At 36.8% G+C, this 13,884-nt stretch overlaps 1 long non-coding RNA gene across 3 annotated transcripts in view; it reads right to left on the minus strand.

The window, feature by feature from the left end:
* The window catches only part of LOC137075798 (uncharacterized), a 31,744-nt gene that overhangs the window by 15,567 nt on the left and 2,293 nt on the right, over positions 1 to 13,884 (minus strand). For 2 of the 3 annotated variants that reach the window (XR_010905106.1, XR_010905104.1), the window contains exons 1-2: positions 10,748 to 10,953; positions 8,813 to 8,929 (exon numbers count right to left, since the gene is read on the minus strand). This is a non-coding gene — a long non-coding RNA (uncharacterized lncRNA). Of the gene's footprint in view, positions 1 to 8,812; positions 8,930 to 10,747; positions 10,954 to 13,884 lie in introns of those variants that run through there. The other variant, XR_010905105.1, reaches the window with a different exon arrangement.

Consider the following 13,884-nt stretch of genomic DNA (forward strand, 5'->3'; position numbering starts at 1 on the left):
TGTTAGGTTATCTGATATTGTTTGGTTCTTTGACAGACATTAACTGTGTCAGTGTTTCAAGGGTAATAATAATAATAATAATAATAATAATAATAATAATATATTAATAATAACAATACTACAACTAGTATTACTAATACAATGTTTAACTGCAAATATGTAATAATGCTGATGAATAAAAAGTGATTCATACTGACCTGGAATGAACCTGTTCAAATGTAGGTGGAAGGATTCAAGTGATGTTGAGCCTCTCGCACATCTGTAGTTTGGCAAGACAATGCCCTCCTTAGTAGTGGTGCCAGTTACAGTGTACAAGAGGACACCTGGTTCATCCTGAATGCACTTCACATGCTTTTTCTGGATTTGCCAGATGTGCTGCATCCTCTTATGGTCCAACAGAGGGACACCAAGAAGGTCTCTGCCCTTTACCCCCATGAGCTCATTAAGAAGCAGTTCAATCATTATGATCGTCTGCCGCTCCCCTCTTGTCTGCCTCCTGCAGTGCAATGCCAGTTCCTCCTTAGTTATCTGCTGCTCCACTAATTTTTCAGTGATCCCTGGAACACCTTCTCGTTTCATCTGTTCCCTTTTAGCTTGACGCAGCAATGCAACATCTCCACTGTCCCATTCAAAAATGCAGCTTGACAGTCTGGACATGAAGATGGGGTACAGAGGATGTGCATCCTTTGTACACCCAGATGCCAGTCGCCGCATGAAGTGGTATATGTCCAGCTTTACAACCAGGTCTGGCCACCCACCAAACCTTTGTTTTAGCTTTGTCTGTCCTGTGCCCTCCCGACAACATTCACAGTCAACATAGAGAAGCTGAGGAGGACCCACTCCAGCATTGCTGTACCTACGGATGAGCTCAGTAGCCATGGTGTCAAGAGCCGGTCCCTCCTGAGCAGTCAAGACACTGATGAGGATTTGGCCCACTTCATTGCTCACAGATGTAAGCCACAAGGCGGTCCCCTTGGCAAAGCCTGATAGCTTCTTGGTTATCTGGGATCAAACAGACAAGACAGTGAGTGCCAAAGGCCCAATTCCATTTCTACCCCTTAGCCCTTTCCCTTTCCCCTATCCCTTGTTTGTATGCAGGATTCATCATACCTAGAAAAATCGTCACGAAAAATCTTTGTTTGAAGGGCTATCTGATTTTTTGGGACCACACTACGAACAAAGGGTTTATGATGAATCCTGCATACACCAATTACCGTAATACTGGAATGCATGTATTGATGTTGCCTAGGCCTTGCCACTCTGGTTTCAAGTCTTTACTGCTAATGTAGTATTTTAGATTTTTGTTTGTGAAATAGGATTTTACAGTGTTAAGAGTTAAAAATATTTACCTTTTTTGTGGAATCCATTTTTAATATATTGCCAAAGGTAGATGTTATGCTGGCTTTGATGTGATCCAGCCTGCTTAAAATGTCCCGGCCATAAACAGCCAACATCCATCTGTGGGAAGGGATATCGACTGGCTTAGGAGGATCGTGGAACTTCACAGGGAGCAGGCTTGGCTTGGCAGCAAAGTCTGAGCATACGCCAAGGTAGCGACAAACACGCTTAAGCCACTCCTCGCTGTGATTTTCCCTAATCTGCCGGACCAAGCGGCTGGGGCTATTACCCAAGGTCCTCTCCCTCAAAAAACGGATCACTCGCATGTCACAAGCGTATCTGTATTTAAAAAACAAAGTTAAAAAGAGAACAAAAAATGGAAAATATTAAAAAGAGCTTTTTGTTACAGAGGTTAAATAATTTCAGTATACTCACTTTTGTGTCAGGATCAGTCGGAACTCCATTCTGTGTGCCAAATCCAGCTGGTCCAAGATGGTCTTGCTGGTGGAAATGTAACTAGTTTTACAACCAGCTGAACTGCACCAGAGAGTCTCTGTGATCATCAGATAGTACCTATCCACATCCAAAACCTGGCGGGCTCTCTTGTGGGCTCCATAACCTGTGAGCTGTTTTCCACACACAGGACAGGACAGCCTTACCCTCCAAAGGTGGTATGGCATCCACACAAGAAGCCGGTGTGTGAAAAAATGCTCTGGAGTGGGAGCCTGATGATATATGAGCGCTGGCTCTGGTGGATCATACCATAACTTCAGGTCAGTGCACAGCCGCTGGTTCCTCCACAGAGCAGATGAAATCCAGTTCTGATCCTGAGGTGGTATGGTTTGCATCATCTTTGCAGGGAGCCAGCCAGGCTCTGAACCAGGAGCAGTCTCAGGGTGAGCTGAACAACCGACCACAGATGCAGCATCAGAGGTGGCAGTGGCAGATGCAGAGATCACAGGGGCAAGAGGAGACGAAGAGGTACCAGAGGAGGAGGCGGCAGCAGCTGACACTTCCTTTATAAAAAATATAGGAATACATTTTTTTTCATATATATATATATATATATATATATATATATATATATATATATATATATATATATATATATATATATATATATATATATATATATATATATATACACACACACACACACACACACACACATATACATACATGATTGCATGTCACTCATGAAAGAAGTTAAGTATCATTGTGAAGAAAATCACTTAATTTTTTGTAATTTTGTAACAATACAAGTTATTAATTTTGTAATTTAAGAGTGTCTTACAGCTCTAGCAGGTGCCGATGGTATCAAAGAGGAGGTTGTGGACACAGGAGAGGGAGGAAGAGAAAGAATAGAGACAGTCTGAATGTACATCCTGGGACTGCAGGCAGGCAATGATGTTTTCCTTGTCATGTCACTTGAGACAGTGCTAGACATGGAAGAGCAACTGATGGGCTGAAAGAATATGACCACAGTTTACAACATTATATAGAATATTAATCTGTCCTTATTGATTATATGATTATAAAAGCAAATTCAAACTGTCATTCTCTTTACATTACCTTGGTTGCATGCTTCCTGCCCAAATGTAAGTTTGGCTTTAAAGCGGCACCCTGAGACCCACCGAACCGTGGCTTTATAAACTGAAAAAAAAAGTAATCTTAAGTGGAGCCTAATTAAAATGGATATTTTTTGAATATGCTAAAATTTAAATATCAGTATCAGTAAACCCTTATTTTACTTACTGATGCCATAGTCAAAGCTGGCTTGCGGGGTGCTATCCGTCCCAGTGTTTGCCCCGCTGTAGCTGTCTGCCCCGGTGTTTGCCCCGGTGTAGCTGTCTGTCCCAGTGTTTGCCCCGGTGTAGCTGTCTGTCCCAGTGTTTGCCCCGGTGTAGCTGTCTGTCCCAGTGTTTGCCCCGGTGTAGCTGTCTGTCCCAGTGTTTGCCCCGGTGTAGCTGTCTGTCCCAGTGTTTGCCCCGGTGTAGCTGTCTGTCCCAGTGTTTGCCCCACTGTAGCCGTCTGTCCCAGTGTTTGCCCCGGTGTAGCTGTCTGTCCCAGTGTTTGCCCCACTGTAGCCGTCTGTCCCAGTGTTTGCCCTGCTGTAGCTGTCTGCCCCGGTGTAGCTGTCTGTCCCAATGTTTGCCCCAGTGTCGCGGCAGATGATGATGCAACAAGTGATGCAGACAAGGGACCCAGTGTCATTGAAGAGGACACCGGCCTGGAAGGCTACAGTTTAAAAGAAAAGAAATTGTATTTAATAATAGAGACTACAACACCAACACTTCATAATTTGAGGAACATATTTTTAAATACCGTTGTTGTATGGAATCCACAACTACAACAAACTCCAAACAAAGTCATTTGTCCCCTCAGTTGCACTGGACATTTTTGAATCTGTAATATTGTTTGACAGGGATTCATAAGAAAGTGCCCCCTTTCAATATGACATAACATTATGTTTTAAAATTGTGCACATATTACTTTATAATTTACCTTCAGATACAGGTCATGCCACTTTCTCTGGCGGGGTGCCGGCCTGTTTCCTGCCTCAGAAGGCCAGACCCCTACAGCAGCAAACCTTCGTAGGCGTGACATCCACTCCTCGTCGTCCATAGCTCTGTGCTTTTTTAGTTTGGAAGCCATCTTCCATCACTAGACTTAATACATTTGTAACTTTTACATTTAAATTTCTAACTCGGTACATGGTATAATCATATCAGCGAGTGTATTTTAACTCACTATTATAAAACTCCTGTATATAGACACATCTCAACTTAGTGTGTATAATATACTAATAACGTTACATAGTAGTAGGACATATACAAGTTATTTAGTACAATCATATTAAGTTTATTATCCAGTAGTTGGTGACGTTAAACACAAAGTCTCATGTTATAACAGATGCAACACCTGAATACAACACAATAAACTCATTCATTTTGGGTGTTAAAATTCAACACAATATCAGGTGTCGCTCCAACGTTATAACAATGTCATTATAACAATGTAAACTAGCTAACGTTAGCTGACTAAATAAAACAACACCTTGACGTCTTAACGTTACCTAAAAATAATGCAAACGTTTATTTGACAAACTATTAAATGGTAACTCCTACATGTTTTTACTTATTTTAAGCTAGTCAGTTAATTTAATATAGGAATCTTACCTCGGTGGTTTCAATTGCCAAATCCCTAAGATCAAAAACGGACTTAAAACATTTTATTTTAAAAACTATTGTTAACGAAATGTTAACTCATATGTTTTTCTTAATTTTAGCTAGCTATTTAATTAAATAAAGGAATATTACCTCAGTTGATTAAATTGCCAAGTCGCTAAGATCAAAGACGGAGTTCACTGCGGTATTTTCCTAAAATAACTCACACAAAAGTTTAATAATAACTCGCTGTCGGCGATGGGGGGCGGACTTACTGCGCATGCTCCGGCAAAGATAGAAATTGGCGACAGTGATTGGCTGTCTTAAAATGGATATAATGGAAATGCAGTAATCTGATTGGCCTGTCCAAAATGGAAAAGATGGAAATGCAGCGACGTGATTTGTTGTTATTAGACAGACGTTCGCTCTCCGGGCACCGCCGGGCTACATGCTAACAAGTTTTTTTATCTCCTGACAAAAAAATCGTTTTAACAATATATCAGGTATATTAGTCCAAGACAAACACTTACTTACTCCACAAATATTTGTCAAATTAAAGAAATAATTTAATAAGTCATGCACAGTAAAAGTGCAGCTTCAGATGTTAAAACACTGTCATGAGCGAAGTGCAGTAACTAAAATAAACTAAAACGTTTTTCATGTTTTCATTTCTTTCTCTTCCGAAAGAGACAACGCATATATTCTTACATTACTATATAAGTATTCTATGACACTGAATACTGTCATAAATTACCATGGTTTTACTTCAGTAACCTAATCACAAATCTACTATTGTTTTATTGCATTAAAATGAAGTGTTAAATATGATCTTTGCAGTATAAATTCATTTGATTCCAAAATAATCAATCCAATAAAATAAACATTACTTAGCTTCTACAATTTTGCTATATAGTAAAACCATAGTAATTTTCATGAAGTCCTAGTACCATATTCATAAGGAATGTGGGCATCTGTCTCTGTGGCGCAATCGGTTAGCGCGTTCGGCTGTTAACCGAAAGGTTGGTGGTTCGAGCCCACCCAGGGACGAGCATCTTTTGAATTAGAATTCCTGAGTCATTTTTCTTTATAAAAAAAATATCTTAATAGAAAAATTTATTTCTTAGTTTCTGCATGTTCTAACTGATGATATCGTCTCAAGTCATGACTTTGATGCCGCGTATCTTCAGCACAGTTTTACAGTGCAGGCTGCAATATTAACATTATGTTTTGTCTGTTACAGGCTCGAGCTAGCAGTGGCTTGAGCTAGGATGCAGATGTAAATCTATGTTCATAACAAAACAGTAACAGTAATAAAAAAAAGTAACCACTTATTTTTATATGGTAAAGTTTTAATTTGAGTTTATTAAAATTAACCATTGGTTTTTTATGGTATCATACATTTAGATCATGATAACCACAGTTAAAACCATGCTTAAAGCACCTTACTACCATGGTCAAATCTAACTCTGTGGTTTCTGTATAAAAAAGTAGCCTAAATGCATTTAGTATAAAATGCACAAATGTTATAAGCTTAAATCACAAAAATACTCCAATTATATTCCATTACTTTAATACACGTTTACATTAATATTATAAAAAAAAAAAAAAAAAGATATGTACATCCCACATTCCTTCCACAATAACATGGTGCAGGTAATCTTACTACAGTAAATCAATGATAAATGGAGTTTTGCACACAGTTTTTTTCTTCTGTTTGTCAGCACTGTTTCATCTGGCTTTAAACTAGTTCAAATCACAGAGACGTTTGTGTTCTCCACTGAATAAGTGCTTCTCACGGCACTATTTAGTAGGGCTGGGACGATACACCTATCTGCCAATTCGATATGATCACGATACTTGGGTGCTGATATGATTTGAATTGTGAATTTATTTTAATTTTTTTAGAATTGCAATTTGATATTGTATTGTGATTTTTTTTAAACACTAGACCACGAGGAAAAGTTATATCCTACACTTATACAGCTTGTATGCCCACATTATGTATAAGATTAGTTTATATATATATATATATATATATATATATATATATATATATTTCATCACATCTTTCTGATTAATTTCAACGATGTAACAGAAACACTCGTTATTTGAAGCGCCCTTTTTTGACTATTTTTAGATCGCTACCACAGACATCAGTGTTTATATTTGAACTTTAAACTTTTATCTCAGCAATTCTAGGATAATTCTAACTATTGTATATCACAGAAATAATTATACTATATGAGGTTGAAAAGTTTGTGAAGCCGTTTCATGCATCTCTCTCTGGATCAGCGGCAGCGCCAACCAGATTTGAATGGTCAAAGGTTTAAAAGGCAGACGAATTGGAATAAGATCCCGCGAGTACTTGATTTTTACAGTTTAATCGTGCAGCTCTACTGTGCACCTCTCTCTCCGCATATGAAATAGCGCGAGGTCTTTTCAGTGCATTCAGTCCAATCGCTTTCGCGCGTCCACTTGAAAGGGATCACTGACTTATTAACACGTCATACGTAATGATGCCACATTTCACCCTCTGTTGGAAGAAAAGCGTCTACCTTTTGTCAAGCAAGGGCTAAAATAAAGCAATTTAATTAGGATTAATATCGATGCTGGAATGAAACAGTCCCAGTCGGTTTAGACCCACGACTGAGACCGATAAGCCCATAACACGCATCTGCTCTAGTGAGCTCGCGCTGCCTTTTGAACTTTGAGCCGAGCAGATAAATGGTCGGTATTACTTTATTTATTTATTTTTTTTTTTTTTTTAAATAAGCCCATTCAACTAAGAGCTCAATTACATGTATTCATTTAGATTAAGGTGTTTTTTTATCCAAAGCGACTTACAAATTAGGCTTACAAATAAAATCTAATTTACTGACATCTTTGTATATTCAGAACACATCTATTTAATTCATGGAATCCATGCATATTATATTCAGAGAGAAGAAAATTGACACAAACCTGCCTAACTGTGAGAACCGAGACTAAAAAGGGGTAAGTTTCACGAGCTTGCTGCATGGATATTAAAATCCATATATGGCAGGCAGTTTTTAATAGGAACATGAATCACATTAAACAATTGAAGTGCCTATTTTTTTTTAAGTGAATAATTTATATTGAAACAAATTAGCTTATTTGGAGAACATTCTTTATAAGCCTTATATGACTTAATGTTAAGTCAAGAAAAAATGTACGTTGGCCAGTTTATGACAAAATGACAAGACTTGTTAAAACGAGAAATTATAATTTGATTTAATAGTCGTTATTAGAAGTCTATTTCAATATCTATAAGAAAACAGACAACTGGGTGGGCTAAATAAGGTGACTTCCCCTATGCATATAGACACATCATCATTGTGAGTATAAACTGATTGAGCTAAACAGGAAAACTTAAATTTCTCCCTCAAAAAAAGGGGCATTTATTATCTAGGTAACAAAAGCACAAGTTCAATCACAACTACACTTGCCTGGCTAATGCTTTTCAATCTCCAGCAATCCATCTGATTCAAAAGGTGGTTTCGTCCCTGGGTGGGCTCGAACCACCAACCTTTCGGTTAACAGCCGAACGCGCTAACCGATTGCGCCACAGAGACGAGGATGTCACTGCACTCAAAACCAAAGCAGTTCATGTGAATGTAACCATAACAAACACAGGACAAACTGATAATAGAAAGTATTAGTACAACAGATTTGACCATAGCCCTATTATAAACATTATTAAGAAACTGCTACATACAATTTTTCTTAAACTCATGTAATGTTGTCATGTTCTACCATTTATGATGGCTTTGTATAACGACCACTAGATGGCAGTGCAGACTAATGCAAAGACAATGGAACACATAATAGGGGTAACATTTTTGATAAATCTTTTAGCAAATGCTTTTCTTTAAATCAAAATTAAATATCCCCCTTCTCCCCTTAGATCATTCAGGATGTTATTTTTTTTTTTTTTAAAAAAGGTTTATTTTACTTCCCTTTTAAAGCAAACTCCATCCTCCTAAATGAATCAGTTTGTCCACAACAGTATCTGTTTACTTAATTTTAGCTAGTCTACAGAAATATTGTTGATTGTGATACATTCTTTTAGTGGAATGTATTATTGTTATTCTCCCCATAATTTTGTTTTTAAATGTACTTAATGTAACTTGAATGAATACAATTTAACATGGATCTTCTACATAAAAAACAAACAAACAACATAATTTTAAAGGGACTATTATGTAAATGACCTGGACATTTATTGTATGAATGGCCCCTACAGATTATGGCTACATGTGCGTGTCGTGTCTATAAACTACACATACCTCCTGAAAGAGGTCATATAATTTCTTCTGACAGGGAACATGTGTTGCCAGCATCAGAAGGCCAAGCATGCTGCAAACCGCTGCAGGTGGGACACTCATTGCCATATGTGGCATTTTCTGAAAACAAACACAATAAACATTTTTCTCTTCTACTTCCAGCATGCAACTTGTCTTAAAATGATTTAATAATTAGTATGTTTGTTTTATTAGTATTACGCAAAATATACAAGACATTTGGTTTAATTTATGTGTAAAATCGACCAAAATGAGACTGGGGTGTCTTGAAAACTGATTAAAACCCAATAGACTTGAAATAAATACACTGCAAAATATTTGTTGCTCTCATTTTTGCTTAATACATTTGAGATGATTTGACAGATCCCAGATCTTCTAATCATGATAACTCTCCGGCTAATTTGGTTAAACAAACAAATTTGTGGATTGGATTAAAATGATTTTATAGTATTTGTACAGTCTTTACATTTTTATTTCAATGTTGTAAAATGCAATTCATTTAATTTTTTTATTCAGTTTGAAGCACATTTGATACGTGACAGTATTAAAGTTTCTTAAGGGTGAAGATAAAGTTATCTGCATCTCCTGTGCCACATAAAGCCACTCCAATGTCACCACTCAAATTAATGCATGGCTTAGATTAACTGTAGGGCATGTGTAAATAAAATTATAAAGTAATTATTCCATCACAAATACATATCTCAATCAAGTGGCTGTCTATAGTATTATACATTTTTATATTATTATTTATATTATTATTATTTAAAATATTATTGCCTCAGGTTGGGATTAGGAACTCTTGTAATAAAGTAAAAGTGGCTGGGATAGATTTTATGGATCAACGCAGGAGAAAAAAAATATATAATAATTGCGACTTGAGTGTTATAAAGAAATATTAGCACTTTGAGATTTTGTTTAATATAAAGTGCATTATAAATAAAATTTATTATTATTATTATTATTATTAAATATAGCCTATTTTGTCCTCAGAATTGGACTTTAGTCACAATTATCTTTCAAACTGTTTTTAATTAACATGTGCTTTGCTGTCAACTTTAATACAAGTAGTTACCTATGGATATTCGGCTGCGATCGTAAATGGCTTCACAGCACCAAAACAATTCGTGATTCATAAAGCAAGGCCTCGGACGGGACTAGTTTTCAGCGGGTCGTTAAAGAAATTCGTGTTCACAGACGTAATTTACTTTGCCATTTTAATCCCGTGCGATTCTCCCAAGTATATGTTTTTTTCTCACACCGAATAGGTGCATGAAATCACAGACGTTAAGTCACAAGAATTGTAATCTTAAATAGACAACTAGTCTCGTCCGAATAGGGTTAAAGATGTCATGAAATAAATTAGGCGTAAATGTAGTAGTGTCAGGACCCAATATTAATACTATGTACCAAGTTATGTAGCATGATAAACTCACTCGATCATTTTTTTCTGAATGTTTTTTGTTTGAACGAAATTTAATGGTTAAACTACAGTCACGTAACGTTAGTTCTGATACCACGGGGCCTGTAAGCTTTCGGTCGTGGTCGCGGAAGGCATGGATCTAGAGTTGGCAAAAATTTCAACAGCCCGGCTAGCTCAGTCGGTAGAGCATGAGACTCTTAATCTCAGGGTCGTGGGTTCGAGCCCCACGTTGGGCGATAAATTTTTCATATTAAAAACTTAAATGTAAATTAAAAGGTAAAAGTAAATTACAAAAATGCATTTCGCGGAAGAACATTGTTTTGGTTATACTTCGGTTATGATATTCATCCGCACAGTGACTGTGCGGATGAATATGGTTTTGTCTCATAACTAAAAGAAAGCGACGAAACATTCACTTGGCTTAAAATAAATAACTGGTTTATATTAAAATGATCGCAAGCCGTTAAAGAGCGAACGAATGTATCTATTCAATAAAGTACCTCACTCTCCTGTTGAATGGGCTAGCAAAAAGCCTTCTTCGGTTTGCCTTTAGATTTCAAATCTCAGTTCTCGCCATCTGTGAAAAGCCAATCCAGTGCCGATCGTTTTATTACATTACGAGCCCTATCGCGTTCTGTTTTTGCTAACAGACTCTGTTCGAAGGTTTTTTTTACACGGGTGACTCCCCGAAAGTTCAAGATTTGCGCATGCTCTTCGTCAACAGTTCTTGCTCGTATAGCAACTGCCTTTCATTTTATAATATGGAAAAACTTAAGAGGTATTACTGCCACCAACTGGACTGGAGTGTGGAGCGAAAGGTAATTTAATTTGATAATAAAACAAAATTACTTATGCAGTATATGATTTTTAATTTCAATCCTGTGATTTTAAGATAATTATGTATTTCCCTCTGTAGTCTTGACTGTCCTAAGGAACAACTTATAATATACTAGTTTGATAAAGTGAAATCTCTCTCAGGTTTCTTGGTAAATAACGTTACTTAACAATCTAGTAGCTAGCTCAGTAGCTTCTGCTTCACTAGGCTACAGGATATAGGCTACATAATATTTTCTCTATTGTGAACAACAAATGATTTAAACCAGACTGCCCTATTCAGAGTCTAGTCATTTGGATATTGTAGATTGACTCACATTTCTTACCACTTTATGTTTTATTTTTTTATTCATATAATACTTTTCTAACAATTTATGTAGGCTATATGCTGTGTGTCTTGAAAGTCAGCGTGGAATCCATATCCCTAGAAATCTTTTAACTTAAACTTGTTCAAGTAAGAAGTAAAGAGAAAACCAAAAGTAGATATCTTATAGTGAAAATAACTCCATTACAAGTTACAATACCGCTTAAATAAAAGTCTTAGAGTATATGATTTTATCAGTATATCAGAGATTGAGCTGAAGCTGCTTCATCGAGCCCTTCATCGGTGGACAGCAAGCCAAAAAATAATCTTTAATCTAATATCTTAAAGATTATATGGGCAAATTAAATTGTTAAAAAGCCTGTATGCACTGGACGTGCTGGTTTCAGCCACACTAATATATTTAAAATGGCTCCCAATTTGGTGTTTTAAATGTACATATATCTTATCCTCTATAATTTCACTAACATCCATGCCTATTTTGACAACAAATGACTTACTTCCTATTGTAGAAAGTGATCCTCCCAAACATCACCCATAATACTCTTGAACAGACCACATCAATTCAGTAGCTCTTCCATCATACACACTAGACCCTTAAAATCCAGCATGTCTTGTGTGACCTTACCATTATGATCAGTTATGTCCCATAAATTATTTTTAAAATCCTTGCGCACGCTTCGCTTTTTGATTACACATTCATCTTTTCTAACACTTCAAGACTTAATTTATTTCAAGGATTTTAATCTCCTTAACACTGTGTTCTCTTAAAAATAAATAATAATAATCTTGTATCAAAGTCTAAATGAGATTTCAGTGATGTCTCTTGTACAAGGTTAATATTCCTTATCTTCTTTAGCTTTTTAAACTTTGGTGATTAAGCCCTTTGCATTCCACTGTAATATACCATTATAAGAGCCACTACTTGACCCTTAAGTTTTTCATTTACTTGATTCCCTCAACCTGTAAATGTTTAACAGCAGTCTTTATTATGATTTTGATCCTCTAAGTTCTGCTTTTAGTTTGTGTGGCACAGTTTATTACCTCAGCTAAAACTCAAGTTTTTAAACGTTTTACTCTTTTTTGTTGTTATGGACAGTTGTTCCATTTTCTTGACATTTTGTTGTGTCCTTTGCTCACTGTAGCATATTGCCGTTTTCCCTTACAAACTGCAACGTGAGCCCATATTTTTGACATTTAAAACATCTGATTGGAGGTGCTATGCTCTTATAACCAGGGGCGTGGGACTGGGGGGATAAAGGGTACTGAGTAACCAGGGCCCGAGGCAGGGAAGTCCGTTTTCTATACATACACATACATGGTACGGGGGCCCAGCAAGATGGTTTGTACCCAGGGCCCAAAATTTGGTGCTACGCCACTTCTTATAACTGACAATATTTTGCTCTTTACTTGTACAACTTATGAAGACAGACGTGAGGATGAATCAATAAAAAGCTTTAATGATTATACTTAAAAGAAATACAATTCAGGAATGTAAGAGAAGTATCCAAAAAGGTAACTTTGCTTTATAATAACAATGTCATTTTATGATGCAGGTCTCAGGACTGAAGAGGATGTTGAGACTGCTGAGTGGAGGAGGAGATGGAGGAGGATGATGATGATGATGATGATGATGATAATGATGATTATGGCAAACAGAAGTGAGTCACAGGTATGAGCAATGAGACCACAATGGGTGTTTGTGAGATGGTGGTTTATATGGCAGTCCTTGATGAGTGACAAAAGGTGGAAGTGATCAGAATTCTGGGGATTGGGAACGTGGAAGGAGCTGAGGAGTCTATCGCTGATGGATTGGATGGATTTGAGATTTTACAGCAATGGTGGATACATTAATTGGAATTCCAGAGATATCTCCCCTTAGCCAAGCTCTCTTATTCTGTACTGTACAAATCACAGATTGACCAAGCATTTGTTTTATGCCTTATGCCACTTTCTGCTCGATTTTTCATTTACAATTGACCATTTTACTCCAATTACTCACTCTTGTATTCCCACCGCTCCATCACTGGATGTCTTCTGGTACTACTGTCACTTCCTTCCATCAATGTTTCAATCACAGTCCAGTGTTGCCAACCCTTACCCATCAAAGTAGGCGGAGAAAAATGTTCTTTATTTACGGATATGGCTAGACACAAGGGCGAGTGATGTCAAATATGTACATGACTACTTCCATTATTGATTGCTATCAGGATGTGAAGAGTTTCAACAACATAAAACGTACTTTAAAAAAAATTCTCTATGCTTCTTTTAAGTGATAGCTGTATCTTGCAAATGCTAAAATATTTACCCTACCTATATAATTTCCTGGGACATTTTAATATGAAAAATACATTGTGGTTAGCTCCTTGCAACTTCAAATATTTTTCTATGCTGATTTCAAGAGTTCAGAACAGTGATATTCATGAACTTTATATATAAATAAACACATCAGTCAATAATATGCATGCATGTGAGAATCCA

This window comes from Pseudorasbora parva, chromosome 1, assembly GCF_024679245.1.
Source record: "Pseudorasbora parva isolate DD20220531a chromosome 1, ASM2467924v1, whole genome shotgun sequence".
Lineage (NCBI taxonomy): Eukaryota > Metazoa > Chordata > Actinopteri > Cypriniformes > Gobionidae > Pseudorasbora > Pseudorasbora parva.